The sequence below is a fragment of the Pyxicephalus adspersus genome, chromosome 3 (assembly GCF_032062135.1).
Source record: "Pyxicephalus adspersus chromosome 3, UCB_Pads_2.0, whole genome shotgun sequence".
Lineage (NCBI taxonomy): Eukaryota > Metazoa > Chordata > Amphibia > Anura > Pyxicephalidae > Pyxicephalus > Pyxicephalus adspersus.
Genome location: NC_092860.1, coordinates 34,381,068 through 34,395,281, shown reverse-complemented (window position 1 = coordinate 34,395,281; position 14,214 = coordinate 34,381,068). Strand labels below are relative to the sequence as shown.

At 37.8% G+C, this 14,214-nt stretch overlaps 1 protein-coding gene across 4 annotated transcripts in view; it reads right to left on the bottom strand.

The window, feature by feature from the left end:
- KANK1 (KN motif and ankyrin repeat domains 1) overlaps window positions 1-14,214 on the bottom strand; it is a 99,541-nt gene that overhangs the window by 44,571 nt on the left and 40,756 nt on the right. Inside the window, exon 1 of one of the 4 annotated variants that reach the window (XM_072404193.1) lies at window positions 11,099-11,252. The exons of 2 other annotated variants lie outside the window; for them this stretch is intronic. The gene's annotated coding sequence lies outside the window, so the exon portion shown is untranslated. Of the gene's footprint in view, window positions 1-10,868; window positions 11,015-11,098; window positions 11,253-14,214 lie in introns of those variants that run through there. One more of the 4 variants, XM_072404194.1, reaches the window with a different exon arrangement.

Genomic DNA, 14,214 nt, shown 5'->3' with positions numbered 1-14,214 from the left:
TCTGAGAATTGGAGTATGGAAACTTAAATATAGCAACCAGGAAATTAGTACTTTTAGAAGAAAAAGTAATCAATGATAGCCTTCAAAGTGTACTTGAGGTTTTGCATACAAAGGGAGAAGGATTACAACATAGGCATGTGTTTGGTGGTCACCTCATACCCCATATGACACCATACATCACACTTTACTAGTAATCAAAGTTACACTCTGCTAGTAAAAATATGTGTGATTGATTACCTATTCCATTAAAAAAAAAGATAAAATGGGGTGTGGATATTGAGAAAGACCTAACTGCAATCCTTTAAAACTAACTTCTTGTACCAAATGGCAAACGCTGACCAACTTTACCAAAACTCTGTAAAGTGTTAGCTTGGATAGATTGTTACTGTGTTTTGCAAATCCATATACATTGTTCTTGACATCAATTTCAGAACATAATAAAAACATGGATTCACAAAATAATAAATTCCCCATATGTGCTGGCATGGTCAATTGTATCTAAATCAATCTGATTTCCAGGAATGTCATGTCATCCCGGCACAGCTAATCAAAGATGACCAAGGACAGCAAAATAGGAAAATAAGACTGCAGAGGTTGAGGGGACCCTGCAATGGAACGGGGACGGGAACTTTGATACAAGTTCAACACACATAACACCAAATTGAAGTGCTCACATTTTATGAATTATCTATCATTTTTTGTAATAAAGTGTTATACATTTACTACATAAAGGGTTTATTTTTAGGTGGGGAAAAAATTGCACCTTCATTAACAGGTTTGTAGTTTCATGTGGGTCATAGGCTAGGCATACAGGGCCCAGTTCTTGGATAAATATTATAGACACCCATATGCTAAGACAACCAGACAAAAAATAGAATAAAACAACACATTTCATTCTACCCTCTGCATTAGTCGATTAGCAGACAAAACTTTCAGCCAGTAATTCCCTGGTATTTATGTCTTATACGGCTACTGGAGCCACGCTTGGAAAGATTCCAATCTATTATTAACCTAAGCAGGGACCAGCATGTCAACGTTATGTTCTCCAGACACAAGGGTGTTCTGATTGGTGACATGTCTGTCAGGACCGGGGATGCTGATTACATGGGATTTCGAGGGTTACCGGAAACACCATACACTGCCACTCTATCAGTGACAAGCAGGTGCCCCATTCGTTTCAACACAAAGCAACTCCATTCCCTAACAGCCATTATACACCAAACGCCAGAAAACTCTGCCAGAGCAAAATTCTCATGGAGCCAGGAGACAGTTTACATCTATATTTATTATTACTAGTTCTAGGTATAGCTTTATGTCTGATTCCAAGTTCTGTTATACAGTGACACCACATGGACTGCAAAATTAGAAACATCAGCTAGACTTAAGAATACAGTAACTGGAATACAGATCTGATAATAACTTTTACAAGTTAAATATTTTTAATTGACAAGAGAAACATCAAAGGCCATTTTAGACCTGCAGTGAACCACAGCATTCTGTAGCAGGCTCAACAACATTCTCAACAACTCCCATTCCAGTGTATGGGGGAGGGTGAGAACCATTTTTGCACGTTGGGTGGGTGCTGCTGTAGGGACCTGACCAGGGCCACAACTGAATGGAAATGTGTTCCTGCAACACAGTTTGCAGTTCCAATCATGTGGTTTTCCACTGCAGATATGAAAGTGACCTATGAGCTTCCAGATGTGGGAGAAGCATGAGGGCTACCAATGCTGATCTTCTTTTGAAAATACTGGTTACCTGGTTTCAATTTGGTGAAAGACATGCTGGCCTTAGAAGTTTGCTGAGCCCTCACAATACAAATCAACATTCAATATAATCAAACATGCCACTTCATTAATAAACTTCCATACGTATGACATGTGGTGATGACATTTTGGAATTCACAATAAACTATTAGGATTCCTCAGCAGCAGAATATTCATTATCACCATATAGCACACAAGTTAAGACAGAAAGTATGTACATACTAAATGCATAGCGAGCAGGATCCACCCCTGCATTGGAATCCCACGAACGGACCCAGCTCAAACACCCGACTCTGATTTGTCATTACACGCTAATGTCATACCTGCATGCTAATGCTGAGATTTATTGTCTGGAGGGCAAATAGAGGACAAGCAGGGACTGGCTCAATGTTATTGCAGCTTTCTGTTAGATTTTTCTATTATTTTTAGCAGGCAAACAGTGAGTAGTGTGGAGGTTGTAACATTGGAGAAATAAATTACCTGTGGAGAATGATAAACTATTCATATTTTCAGCACCCAATCCTTATAAAAAAATATTCTAACAAAAAGAAAAATGTAATTGCAGGTAATATAAGAACAAAAATTTACAAATTCCTAAGTGCTGTAAATTTGCCAAGTTAATCATAAAAGTCCATAAATCATTTTCTCAGCGGCTCAGCTAACCCAGCTTTCCTCTCCTTGAACATATACAATGGGCTTGATTTAATAAAGCATTCCAAGACAAGAGAAGATAGACTATGGTGGGTGAGCCTGGATTACTTCATTTGCTATTAGCTGGCAAATGTTTTCAATCATGGAACAGATCCATTCTAGGTTTGCTAGATCACCCAGGTTCACCCATGATAGGTAAAGAAGGGTGAGCTAAGCCTCTGAGAACAACTTGGATGACTCCAGTGCTTTTGGTGGGAAGTTTGAGAATATAAGCATAGCAGTCATCATGCAAATATTTAAATGTCCAAAGCCTGGTCAAGGGTGCACTTTAAGGCTTGCATCTACATAAGAACTGCCTTAATATGAATACAAGGTGCAGAACAAATTCCTATAATGTGTAACATTTCATAAGTATTATCGTTTACACACAGAGGTAATAAAGCTCCATTGTTAATAAATAATACTTTAAAAATTATTCATTATTTAGCACCATCATCTTCAGCACATCTGCACAACATTCACACCTGTATGTTGTGCTATACTTATACGTATATGAGCAATTTGTTGGACTGTAATATGTGTTGTGATGGTATTCAGATGAAGTGGCAATGCACATATTGCCAATTACTATGATGCAAACAACCAATTCTAATGTGGTCGATATAAGAAAATATTTCAATTTTGTTGCAAATACAAAATTCTAATGTGGTCAATATAAGGAAATATTTCAATTTTGTTGCAAAATCATTTATTTTGCAGCTTTTACTACTTCAGTTCATCAACCCTTTAATGTTGCTGACACAATAGCTTTGATTTAAAAAAAACTGTAGAGCATACTGGTTTATCACAGACAACTAAAAAAGTTATGTGTTGCAGTTTTTAGGTTGATTAGCGGTCATATGTTTTCAAAAAGCCCTGGGCACCTTATAGGTGTTTCTTGTTACTACATTACAACGTTTTTCATATACCCAGTCTAGTTACATCATCACAGAACTGGGATTTATATGCTATACAAGTATATTCTACCAGGCGAAACGCGTCGGGTTGGTTTAAGATAAATCCGGTCATACAACTAACCTGGTAGAATTAGGGATAATATGTTAGATACTATTATAAAACACCTTGTGGAATTCCCTGACCGACTGTTAGCATTTCATGTGGACATCAAGGACCTTGCTTTATCTTATGGATGTCTGTCAGGGTTTTTGCAGTATATTTTTAGATTGGTTAACATCAAATACAAAATTCTAATGTGGTCGATATAGGGAAATATTTCAATTTTGATTGCAAAATCATTTTATTTGCAGCTTTTACTACTTCAGTTCATCAACCCTTTAGTGTTGCTGACACAATAGCTTTGATTTAAAAAATTGTAGAGCATACTGGTTTATCACAGACAACTAAAAAAGTTTCGTGTTGCAGTTTTTAGGTTGATGAGCGGTCATGTCTTCATGAGCCCTGGGCACCTTATGGGTGTTTCTTGTTACTAGAGGCAGTGAAATGCATTAAATGTATTAAAAACACACCAAATATTTATGGGTTTTCATGGCCTCCTAAGTCACAAAATAGGACATGACCTATTTTTAAAATTGCAATACACCACGGCATACAAATGTGTACAGCCACTATTTATACCACAAGCACTTTATCACCTTTTAGTGTGTTGAAATGCAATAGCATGAACAGACCCTCCATGTCTATATTTATATATTTGGGGCCCTGATTTTCTTCACTAGTTATCTTTTTTTCTTAGATCATTTTTAAATTGCAATTTAAACCCCCAAGCTCTAAAGCCAATATACCCAACGTTCCATGTGCAAAACAATCACATGTAGCAAGGCCGTAGCCAGGCAGCAACGTGTTATATCTAAGGCGTGCACATGAACAGAAATCTGTTCACACTCCAAGGCACAGTGACGCATGTCTCACCTATCCAAAGGTCACCCCTCTTACTATGCAGAGGAACATGACTAATAGATCTCATATAGGAACAAAAACAAACTTTAATATTCCAAGGAGTATTTCCAATATATTATAGAATTACAATAAATTGTAAACTGCCTAGAGAGACTTTAAAACACAATAACATAAATTAGCTATTTCTAACATACAAACAACACAAAAAAACAAAAACAATTAGGCTTTCAGCAATATGCCAAGGAAAGCACAATTCAGCCGGGTCAACATGGATCTTTCAATGAAAACTTATTGTGGTTCTGGAATCCCCTTACTCCATAAGACTATGGTGTAGTCACTGGTGTAATCCTATTTTTTGCCAGCAGGGGTCAGTATTCCCTCATAATAAGGTATAGAAGAATGAAGAATCTGACATTTGCTACAGGTGAACCTCAAGCAACAATCTACAACACTTTTCTAGAAAAAACATTAGAGATACAATTACAGGCAAATTGATTACTTCATCAGATCTCATTATCTGTCTAGGCAGGACTGAATGTCAACAAAAACATTGAAGTGGGTGTATATAGAGCATTTCACAGAAAAAAGCTGGAAGAAAATCTTAAGAAACTAACACACCCTAAATTGTTTGAAAATGTATTTGTTGGATTTGTAAGTTTGAGCTTACTGGTAATTATGTTATTCTTCTTGTGTTAATGCTTTTTTAATATATACTTTTAACAGGTGTGTTTGTACCCAGTATGTCTTTTGTAATTTCAATAAACAGGATGGGCCCCTATAGACGTGCTGTCAAAAACTGCATGTTAACCACCACCAATCACCCCTATTCAACAACTGTGTCAACCACAGCGTTTGACAACAGCTTTGTCCAACTATAATTTAACAGTGTAAAGTATAAATATAGAACCGGGCTTCCAAATGTACATACTTTTAATAATCTACAAGGAGTAATTATAATGCAATAAATGTGACTTTATAAAAAGTTGTATTGGTGGATCAGTGAAGTCTTCAACTGCAGTAAACGTTTACTCAATAATGAGAATTTTTAGAAAGATGTATTCTTCGTATACATATAAGGGGCTACCTCTTTAAATATTCAAAAATATATATAGAAGGAGAAAAAAAAAGTTTCTAGCTCAAAAATTTCTGAAAGTGTTGTTTATGTATTGATACATTTTGGCTTTGAAAATATTTACATTACATAGTTTTTCATATACCCAGTCTAGTTACACCATCACAGAACTGGGAAATATATGCTTTATATTAATAAGTATATTCTACCAGGCGAAACGCGTCGGGTTGGTTTAAGACAAATACGGTCATACAACTAACCTGGTAGAATTAGGGATATTATGTTAAAAACTATAAAAAAAAAAAAAAAACACCTTGTGGAATTCCCTGACCGACCATTAGCATTTCATGTGGACATCAAGGACCTTGCTTTATCTTATGGATGTCTGTCAGGGTTATTGCAGTATATTTTTAGATTGGTTAACATCAAATACAAATTCAAAAGTTAAAAAGAAATATTTTAAATCAATAACCCTCAGTATGATTTAATGGCAATGCTATCCAGTGGTATATTAAGCAGCAATATATTCCTAGGTTGCATACATGTTATATTTTAAAGTCAATATTTTGAAGAATGCAGCTATAAGTATATATAGGAGTTCCATGGAGCAAGTCTCCACTAAAAAAATGTCTGACTATTCATGATGACAGAATTGTTGAAAATATGTCAGTTTGGATGAAGACGGTTGATGAACACATATTTTAAAAGTCTTGTCCGCAAACTGTAAACTGTGTTGAGGTCTGTGTTGTGATAGGGCCATTCGTAGACCTTCAGGTATTTGGCTTTACATCTGTCCCATGTTGTCCTACTTGAAGGGGAACCAACACTTGTAGGTCCCTTGACCTACTGAAACATTTATGTCTTCATCTAAGTTACCCTCAAAGCTGACGGGAATCCCCATTAGCAAAAGCTTTCTTCTGATCAGTTAGTCACAGTCCAGCTACATTTAAAGCGTACTTATCCTCAAGATTTTTACTTTACATACCAGGGTAGACAACCCTTCTATGTAAAGAGAAAATGTTATTCATTTTAAATTTTTTCAAGTGCAACAAAAAAAAGGGTGCAGCACCCCCCCCACCCCCTTTCAGTCTTGATTGCCTAGACGATCAAGTCTGAATGGGAGCGCAGAGGTGGCTCCGAGTGCTCCTTCTGCACATGCTCCAATCTCAGACTTGGGTAGAAGGGGCATTTTTTCTATCAAGGGAAAGAGATGCCGATCTATTGCAAGCACAGTTTGATTGGCTCCCTGCTTTTCCCCCTTTACAGCGGGCTACGACACCTGTTCACCTGTGCAGTGCGAAATCAGGTGATGTGCCAGGAAGACCGAGGGAGAAGAAGGAAAAGAAGAGTGAGGATGGCGGCCTCCAACGCTTCCTTGGCGCCGGGGCGAAGAGGAATTCCAGGACCGGATCGCGGGAAGGACCATCAAAGGTCCATCATAGGCCCTTCAGAATTAAAGGTAAATGTGATTTTTTTTTTGTTTTCGTTTTAGTTCCGCTTTAAGGTGAAAGCCATTTTCCCAAAGTCAGTTGTTGTCTCTAAGGTACCTCTGGAGTGGATGCATGGATAATTTCAGACCAGCTGTGAGCAGAACCTGGTGGCATGGTTCCTAAAAGCATGTGATGTGATGCTTTTGGCCACATAGTTGTTCATTAATTGGTTACCTGTGGTGTAATTTCCCTCTCCCAGGTTCACATCAGTCAACTGGAAAAAGAGGAGTTTCAAACTGGCCACAAGTGAAAAATAAAGGTTTCTTAAAGTAGACCTAAACAAAATTGATGAGCTATAAGGGCCATCTAGAATTTTTCTTGCAGGAGGCAAAGTGTTTTCTCTACCTGCTACCACATAGAGCAGAACAAGAAATATTAAGGCATAACTGGGAAAAGAAGCCCCCAGACTAGTGATTACCCCCATGCTTGCATTTTTTGGCCACAGTTCACATGGTTTAAACAGTTTTTATAGTATTGTGACACAAGTTAGTTATTCATACTCGCTAGAATTAGGAAATAATGGATGAGTCTAAATAACACATGCGGTCTGCAATGCTAAAGATGCATTTAGATATGCAGGAAAAGAATTTGATAAAAACAATGTTCGTTTTGGTATAAACAACAGTATACTGACATCTTCAGAATGCTGTGGTTTTCAAGATGAAAGAATGAAGAATCCAAAGTTTGCATGTGACATGGATTCTTCATGGTAGCCATCTGTATCAATAGCTTCCAATGTTCACATCAATTTTAAATGAATTTAATATATGCATAAAACAGTAAATATTTGCAAACTTGTATCAAGTTATGGAATTGTTGTGCTCCCAATTCAACCATGAAAGCTTTACATTTTGGCCCCGATTTAATAAAGCTCTCCAAGGCTGGAGAGGATACACTTTCATCAGTAAAGTTGGGCGATCCAGCAAACCTGGAATGGGTTTCCTAAAAGTAATTTGCTATTTGTCAGCAAATGCCAATTATGAACCAGATCCATACAAGGCTTTCTGGATCACCCAGTTTCACCAATAAAAGTATATCCTCTCCAACCTTGGAGAGCTCTAATAAATCAGGGCCATTGTGTCAAAAAAGGTTCGTACGTCCAAAATAATATGCATATAATGCAAAATGTGTTTTATATAATATGTAAGTCTCAGTATTTTCTGATTGGAAGGAGAGTTTAAACTTAACTTAACAGGCATGTATGCATGTACAGAGGGCATAGGGATAAGGACTGTGGCCTAGCAGTGCAGGAGCCCCACCAACAAGCACACAATATCTATGAGGATCATCAGTACTCCAAATGTTTGGATAGGGTTCCTCAAGGTATTCCATTTTTTTTCTTCTTTATGATCCAGCACTACCATATGCATATGTGTACATGACACTAGAAAAGGCATGGGCAAACTACGGACTGGGGCCGTACACAGACCAATACAGTGGTTTTTCTGGCCCTTTGGGTGTTCCGCGGCTCTGGTGCCACCCCAAGCAGGGTCAGGAGAAGGACCCAGCTGGGGGGGGGGGGCACCGACCAGAGCGGCAGAACACCCAAAGGGCATGTCTTGGCCTTGTGGAAGTGGGTGGGCTGTGTCCCTGCACACAACCCGCCTACTCTCCAATCACAGGCTCAGATATGCAATGGGAGAGCGGGCGGGGTTATGCCATCATGAGCTCATGTTGTCTCCCATTGGCCTGGACCCTCTTTCAAATTTTATTATGTGGCCCCTGACTGAAAAAGTTTGCCCACTCCTGCACTAAAATATTGATTTTATTTGGGAAAAAAAAAGTATAAATATGATCAACTCAATGAACTGTGAACCATCATGATTCTACTGTATAAATGAATAATAGAAACCTGGAAAAATGTAGGTCTTTTGTTTTATCAAGTTGAGAATAGCTAGGACATTAGTCAAATAAAAACTTCAAATGGGATGAGGGCACAAAAAAAGAAAGTAATGGGTCACATGTGGCCCAAAAAAAACACCGGTCCAATGTGCCTGCTATTACATGTACTGGCCACATGCTAGTTAAGATATACTGAGGATCTGCCTTATTATTAATATCATCATTATTAAACAGGATTTATATAGTGCCAACATATTACACAGCGCTGTACATTAAATAGGAGTTGCAAATGACAGAGGAATACAGACAGTGACACAAGAGGAGAAGACCCTGCTCCAAAGAGCTTACAATCTAGGAGCCTTCTGAATACAACAATTTTTCTCTGGAGCTAACAAAGTCTTACAGGTTATATATAGGTCTGTTTTCTATGTACAGTCTACAGAATCATTTGATATACTAAATACTCAACTTGTGAGAGTGACCAGTGAACAACATGTAGATCCTATCTGTTAAAACCCCATGCATGTACCACAACTCGTGCTCAAGCCTTCTTCCCACAGATGGGTGATAATTTGTTAGGTCTTGAACCTTCTACCAAATAAAACACTGGTGCACCTTCCTGGTTTAACACAAACACTACTAGTCTTTATGGAAGAGAAGCATGAAGAAAATTACACTATTCTTCTACTAGTAATCCAAGAAGCAATCACCAGATCCAGTTTTATAATCCTTCAATGTTTTGATCACACAAGTGTTTATTGCAGTGCCAAGAAAAACAGGCTTGGGGAGACCATAACTGTACAAGAGTGATGGGAGATGAGATATTGGTTTGACCTCTTCCTTGCTGCGTCTTTTCACCAGAACTTTAATAATTCCACTGAACTAATCAGGCCATGCCTCCACATTGCAACAGTATATTAGGTTAACTGGTGCCCCCCAAAAAACTGGCTTTAGACCATGGTAGGGACATATATTGTGAGTCCCTCTCAAGTCACGGTTACTGTTATGTCTATGACTCAAAAGAACACTGTATAAGATGTTGGTGCTATATAAATAAAAAAATTATAATAATATAGTACAGTGGCATATAACAGTTATAATAGCTATAGCATTTTTAATCAACAGCTTCACATTATGTAAGAAAGTTAAATGAACTCTTTATGTTACACATAATAACCAAATCAGCTTCCCTTTACTTTTATGTTTGAAAAATACTCTGGCAGCAAACTTTTGCTACTTTTAGCTACCTTGATGAGCTGACCTTTATTTGCCAATACTGTGATAAGTCTTGACAGCTCCCTCCTGTAAGAAGGAACAGTCTTAGCAATTATTATTTTTATTAATATTAATAAACAGGATTTATATAGCGCCAACATATTAAGCAGCGCTGTACATTAAAAAAAAGTTACAAATGACAGATACAGACAGTGACAAAGGTGGAGGAAAGGACCTGCCCCGAAGAGCTTATAATTAGCAATAACATTAGAAACATCAATACCTAAACAATAAATCCAATTAAATATTGTTCTGCAGGTCACAAACACGGTAAACTTTCGCTTATTATGAGAAAGTTGCAATGCACAAGAAATAAAAGCCAGCCATTCTTTCATGTTTACAGGAAAGCACAGGGTTACCTGTAGTAAATGAACAGCAACCTGTTCCTTATCCTTATCTAACAAAACAGAGCGGAAGCATAGATCTGTATTCTTACGTGTTCAAGACAACGTTGTCAGGGCAGAGTTCAAACAGTGATGGACAGGTATTAAAATAATATTTTTTTAATGCAAACAGAAGCTTATATTCTGCAGGCATTGCTCTTCAAACATCCATAGATATTGTTGCTTTTACTATAAAGAATAATGTAATATATAATTAATATTACACATGCATTTTACCCACACAAATAATGTATACTCGCTTGCCTTAAATGTATTTTCGTGCAACTGTATAGCACATTTATGTGGTCTCCAAACACAAGTAACAAACAATCCACTAAAGCCAAGCCATTTAATGGAGATTACATTAAAACAGGAAGACTTGAAATACATTTTTCCAATATGCCCTTTCCAACCAGAATTTGCTGACTTTACCAATATATAGCTTTTGGCTTGAAACAAGACAAAGTCTTACCTGGAAAGAACAGGTTTACTTGATATGGGTAAGAAATAGAACATTACCAGAGAGGTGCAACATGACTCCAGGGTGACACCACAAATGAAGATCTTAAATACAGGGAGGCAGTACTGGGCTGCTACTAAGTATAGCTTGGAGGCATCCCACATCCAATAGTTTGCTGGATTAGGAAAAGTCAATGACAGACATGCTGTCAAGTAGAAGAAGCTGAGACGCAACGTGTTTACCTTGTGTGTGAGACAGTCGGAGGTCTCCCAAACATACAGCGGGAAAGTGGACAGTACACAGGTGACTTCCTATCAGGCAGCTGCCTCTCCTGAACAGCTGGTGGAAATGCAGGACATTCCTGTACAGCAGCTCCTTCCCCCTGAATGAGCACATGCCATTACAGTCTGACAATCCTTCACACTCCCTAGCTGTTCATTAACTGTGAAGTGTGACATGTAAGACACAGGCAGTGATTAAGTCCTTTTACATGCACAGCATTGCCTGACATTTCAGCAATGCACACCTTCCTGTCCTTAACACCATGAGGAATACTTCTCTGTCTTTGACTTTACTGTCAAACTGCTGTCAACTACAGATCTGTTCAATGTCTACATACCAAGATTCAAGGAAAAGTGGGAGAGTTTGAGAAACCAAATCATAATGAACATTACTTTCCTTAATGTATTAGGAGACCCATAACCTAAAGTTCAATTCACACCTGTTCATCCTGCAGTAACACGTTCACATTAATGCTTCAAATCATGTGTTGATATGTCTTGTATCAAAAACATAAAAAAGCAAAAAAAAAAAAAAAAAAAATATCACACTACCATTTTATTTTCAAACCAGCACACCACAATGCATGGGGGTGTGTTACGATGAGCTGAAACTCATGTGCATTGGGATGCCCTAGCAAAAGCATTCTACCAACATACCACCACCATTGGCAAGGTATCAACAACCCTAAATGTGTATATAAAATGGCAAAACATTAAGTTACAAGAAGAAAAGTAGGAGGACTAGAACTGGAGTGTGATTTTCTTAATGCATACCTGTACTGAAACCAACCTTGTCCAGGCCAGTGGTTTATGTAAGAGTGAGATTAATGATGCCCAGAAAACCCCTACCTGTTGTTTACCATTGTAGCCTCTTGTCAGGGGCATATTTGTTATCCGTGCCCCCTTTTACTGAACACCAGATTTAGGTTGTGGAAACCACTCACCTTTGGTACTTGCTTTCTTCCCCTATTATACGGGGTATATTTTATTTTCATAATCTTTTATGTTATCACCGGAAACCATATTATCTAAACTATATTGAAGAAAAGAGGGAAAGGTGGCACACTGCAAAGTACCCACTTTGCAAAGAAGAAAGGCTTCACTTGTGGATGTGGTCATCAGAGTTTCATACGGCATGTCCAGTAATTCTTGAGAAGCTTTAAAGCCCAACTTCAGCAAAAAAAAAAAAGAATTCCTACACTTTCATGTGTGTGAATAACCTTTTCCCCTACTGCTCCCTGTATTTTCTACACTACAGAACGTGTGATCACTACAGAACGTACAAGTTTTGTGGTAGGAACTAGTGGGGGAAACAGGTATTCAACCCATCCAATTACTTGCAGATAATGATAGGCAGTGAAGTAGAGGCTAGAAATATCCCACTGCAAATGTAAATATATGTAACATTCTTTTTGCGTCTATGCTTTTACAAGCAAAGACCCTGTGCTGACGGGTTTATTTTACAGATACAAGATAAACCCAAAATTTATCTTATAAACCCAAAATTAATTTTTTTTAGATTTTCTGCCTCTTCATTGTATTCAGTGTGAAGAATATAAAAAATACAATAGTAAATTAAAACAGCAAATCAGAGGGATGTGGTTTATAAAAGGAAAGGTAAATTACAACAAATCAAACAATTCCCATGCTGAGAATGCAGGTTTAGGAAAGATCTATATCAATGTATACAGATGATTTTTTTTTTTTTTTTTAAAGCGTTATAGTGTTTTACAGGACTGGGTACCCTCAGGCATCATTGTATGCCTGTAAGCATTACAGCCTGTTTGGGAAGAAAGTATTAGTATGACATTACAGGATGGCGTTATTACACTCCCTGTTTACAACACATTCCCAGCAAAGCTAAACCAGGTGTTCAGGTAGCAAACTGTGCATGTCTCTTTGTTCAGATAAATGTCATAGGAGGAGAATTAGACCATGATTAATGTTGCTCCTGAGTTCCTGACTTATAGCATACTTTAAAGTGCACTTGTTATGGGAGAAATATGGGGGCTGCTATTAGTAGCTTACATTTAAAAGTAACAGTTGCTTGCTCGTGGTTGAATACAGACTGAATACTTTTGAGTCACATGCATTCAATGAAAGTTGGAATTCCAGGTAAGCAGCTCAGAAAGATCCTAAGGACAAAGAATCAGAGTGACAAGCAAGCAATAAGTATTTTCTGATGGACAGGTTATCAAAGACAGACAAAATTGGGAAAAGGCAAGTTACCTGGCTGTTCGTATTCTTTTAAAAATAAACAAACACTAATGTGCACACACCATGATCCTGGCATGCTTAGATGCCAGGAAAAAATTGAAAATCATGCAAATGAGCAGTAGTCACGTCATTCTGGCCTCGCCAATCAAGATGGCCGAAGATTCTGGACGTAAAAATGGATCGGGTAAGGGCTTGCAAAAAAGAAAGGGAAAGCAAGCTTGATTCTGCTTTTTAAAAAATACAACTTACATGTAGTAACAAATGCAATGTTTCCACTTTCTATACCGCTCTAAATCTTGTGCAAGACAAATGTTTTAGAAGTTTCATAAATGCCTGTCAAAACTGTCTACAAATCATCCTAAGATGATAGGCGGCCCAATATTGGACATCTGGTAAGCAGTAGGAATACCACAAAATGTCTGTCTGTGTGAACAAGCCCTACTTTTTAATTATGCCAGTTTCCAGGTATGGGATATGTATATGGTAAAGAGTAGAAACTAGGCTTGGATGGAGGCAGCCTATTCCTTCTTAAAAGTACAGCAACACACCTAAAGGCCAGACATCATCTTGGAAAGGTGGTTGAAAACTTTTAGCGTCTGTACCAAATCAAAACACACCAAACCAATTGAACTGCTCAGGTAAAAACAGAGGTTGGGTAGTATACATGTGCAAATACGTATGAAAGCCACATTACTGTGTTAAAATATAGGACAATGACACAACTGCAGCAGAGGATCTTTACCTCTGGCATAGCAGCTTGTTTGTTTTAATGTGAAATTTATATTTCCCGGATACCTTCACTGAGGGTTTACACAATATTTTGCAACAGGTGAGAGAGAACATTGACAAGATAAGATATG